Source organism: Alligator sinensis, unplaced genomic scaffold (genome assembly GCF_000455745.1).
Source record: "Alligator sinensis unplaced genomic scaffold, ASM45574v1 scaffold295_1, whole genome shotgun sequence".
Lineage (NCBI taxonomy): Eukaryota > Metazoa > Chordata > Crocodylia > Alligatoridae > Alligator > Alligator sinensis.
The window spans coordinates 706,086-709,733 of NW_005842754.1; the positions used below are offsets into that span (position 1 = coordinate 706,086).

At 53.9% G+C, this 3,648-nt stretch overlaps 1 pseudogene; it reads left to right on the forward strand.

The window, feature by feature from the left end:
• Nucleotides 1–3,648, forward strand: part of LOC106722828 — an 18,177-nt pseudogene that overhangs the window by 873 nt on the left and 13,656 nt on the right.

The following is a 3,648-nucleotide window of genomic DNA, read 5'->3' on the forward strand; positions in this document are numbered from 1 at the left end:
ATTCCCTTCTGTGCCCCCGTGGTGAACTTATAGGCAGCCACAAGGTCGCCTCTCAACCTTCTCTTGCGGAGGCTGAAAAGGTCCAGTTTCTCTAGTCTCTCCTCGTAGGGCTTGGTCTGCAGGCCCTTAACCATACACGTGGCCCTTCTCTGGACCCTCTCCAGGTTATCTGCATCCCTCTTGAATTGCAGCACCCAGAATTGCACGCAGTACTCCAGCTGTGGTCTGACCAGCGCCCGATAGAGGGGAAGTATCACTTCCTTGGACCTATTCATCATGCATCTGCTGATGCACGATAAAGTGCCGTTGGCTTTTCTGATGGCTTCATCACACTGCCGACTCATGTTCATCTTGGAGTCCACTAGGACTCCAAGATCCCTTTCCACTTCCGTGCCACCCAGCAGGTCATTCCCTAGGCCGTAGGTGTGCTGGACATTTTTCCTCCCTAGGTGCAGCACTTTGCATTTCATTTCATTTTTTTCATTGCATTTGCAATTCAATGGCAGTTTGGCTCCAAGATACCCAGATCCCTTCTTCTTTTCAGATCCATCTTCCTGTGGCCTGGGGGGAGCAGGTGGAGAAGCCTGACTGTTTGAGAAGGTGGTTTGACCATTTAGTGTGTGGAATGAGGGCTCTGAGTGGGGAAATGGGTGACACCAAAACCCACAGTATAAATGGGTCAGTGAGGAATGGGTTGCCCTGGCTATTCAAATAAATGTCCCTAGTTTTACAGCTACACTACACCTGTCCTCCTTCATCACCCAAATGTTGTGGGGTTAGAGTCACTTAGGGTGTTTATACACATGCTCTGGGAGTTGGGGGGGAGGGGGGGCAGTTTTAGAGCCGCTCTAATTAAAGCCCTGGAGCGTCACATGTATCAGCGTTCCCACGCTGAAAAATGGCAGCAGGGACACTAACTAACTGCAGCCTCCCTGCACATGTATAGGTACCCTTGAGTCCCTGCCAGGGACTCTCTGGGGGAAGCTTCTAAGCCCTGTATACATCTCTAAGAAATTCTCTCTGCAGACTTCAGTGGAAGTTTTGGCCATCTTGGCTGCCCCCAGCAGAACCCCCATCCTCCTTGTCTAAGACAGTCCCACTCTCACTGCTGCCCTAAGAAGGGATCGGGAATTGTAAACTAACAGCAAAGTTGTATGAGATGTTGTGAAGAATTGTGATGGACCAGCATGTCTATCCTCATACACATCCCCACCTCCCTTCCTCTCCCCTCCCAGCCTCTCCTCATCCCCCAAACCTCTCCTACCAGGGAATGCACACACTCTCTCCCTTGTCTCTAAGGTGTGTTCACTATGGTTTTTCTCCCTTGCATGAAAAAACAGGCAACACTCAAATGAATTTCAAGTAAGAAATGCACCAGTTATATTTAATATGTTGCATTTTCTCCCTCACTGGCAGAAACGTAAAGCCCCATGACAAAGTGGGTAGCCTCCAGAAACAGACTTAAGAGCATATGGGCAATATTTGTCCCCCTTCTGGAAGTATACAGCTTTCCAGGGATGCATCACTGTCAGCATGGACACCTCCAGCATTACATTGCATCTGCAGCTCAGCAGCCAGGAGCTGACCAACATGGCTATGTACTACTGCACACATTATAAAGTGAGGAGAGCCATACTGAAAGCAATTCAAATCCCCCCTGAAAGTGAATACAGGTTTCCAGGTCACCCTGCAGCTACTGGTCACCTTGGTGATGGAAGACCAAACCCTGAGTGTCTAAACATCCTCATCTGCCTAAGGCACACCACTTGAGTGTAAGATCCTTTGCATCAAGCTCCCTCTTCAACCCATGGCATTGCCACATCCAGCTTCTCTAGGAGAATTGAGAGCCCCAGCACCAAGACTCAGCTCCCAGCGAAGTGGGCTCCTATACCCAAACTGCATCTAGAGTCTTTCAAATCCCTGCCCCTGCCCAGTGGAAGAAGTCAGGTTTCCTGGTCTCTGTCTCTATTTGCCATTTCTTAAGGTTCAAAGAAAACTCCCTGGGATTTTGATCCCCAAGCCCTGGAATCAGCAGCACCTGTGACTTGGATTCCACCTCTGTAGAGCAGAGACAGAATGGACTGAGAGGAAGGGGAAGGAGCAGGAAGGGTGCATCTAATGAGCAGCAAGTGTCCTTGTGGAGACTGCACAAACAGGACCCCAAGTGGAGGACTCGCACTCAGCCTCTCTGGCCCAGCCCTCCAATGCACTGGAACCCCTGCTCCTCCCCTTCCAAGAGATGGTGCTGGAGGGCTGGAGTCACAGCAAGGCTCTATGTGGGGTGGGAAGAGAGACCAGGGGAAGGGGGGAGATGCACATCCAGTGCTTCTGAGGCCTCAAATGCTGATGCCTTCTGGTTGTGCAGGGATGGGGTGAGCAGGGGTCTTGCCATCCCTGCAGCCCAGCACCAAGCCATCCAGGGAATCTCTCCTCTTCCTTCTCCCTGTCCTGCCAGGTGAGTCCCCACGCCCCCTGCCGCATCCCACAGCTCCATGCACAGATCCCAGGGAATGACCAAATCCTCACCTGTGACAAAGGTCAATGGACATCAGCAGGGAATATCCTCTTGGCTCCATGGGCTTTCGCACAGGCCAGCAGGGACTGGATCCTAAATCGTGCTCTTTTCTTCCCCGGTGCCCAGCCCTGGGGGCAGCTGGTGGAGTCTGGAGGGGCCGTGGGGAAGCCTGGGGGGGCCGTGGGGAAGCCTGGAGGGGCCGTGGGGAAGCCTGGAGACTCTCTGAGCCTCTCCTGCAAAGCCTCTGGGTTCACTTTCCTCAACTTCTTTAGGATCTGGGCCTGCCAGGCTCTTGGGAAGGGGCTGGAGTGGGTGGCAGGTAGAAACTCTGGTGTTACTAACCCCACCACATACCGCTGTGCTGCGGTGAATGGGCAATTTGCCATCTCCCACTGTGTTGTGCCTCGCACACTTTACCATTTGTAACAAAGCAGGATATGAGGCAGCAACTGCTAAAATTAAACATCAGAGCCAGCTCACCTATATCCAAAAGTCTTAAAAGAATAAGCTGAGGAGCTTTCTGAACAACTAGTATTAATATTTAACAAGCTTCATAAACCTTGGAAAATTCCCCCAGTTTTCTGAAGCTTGTTAAATATTCCCCTCTTCTTGGGGGAAGGAGGAATCGATATACTGCAGGGGTGGGCAATTATTTCAGGCAAAGGGCTGCTTACGCAGTTATGGCAAGCTGTCAAGGGCCGCGTGGGTAGCCCTGCCCCTTGACAGGTGCCCTGCCCCCTGGTCACCATCTTGGGACCAATGTCCCAGGGCCAGCACCGGTGGGGCCCAGAGCGGGGTGCAGGTTGGCAGGGGCTGTGGAGCTGGGCTGGGCTGCATCAGCAGGGAGAGGGGGGAGCTGGCCCGTCTCCATAGAGCCTCTGCTGGCCGTACCCCTGCCACCTCTCTGGGCCCTGCTGGCCCTGGCTCCGGGACACTAGTGTGGGCCCCTCACTCCTGCACCTGCTCACTCCCAGTGCCCCCCAGCCCCGTGGTACAGGCAGGGGGCAGCATGCAGCCCTGACCCCGCGCTCACTGGCAGGGAAGCAGCTGGTGCTGAGCGTGGGGAAAAGCAGCCCCTCCCCGACCCCGTGGCCAGTGCGCCCCGCCGCCAACACGTGCAGCCCAGCGCGGGG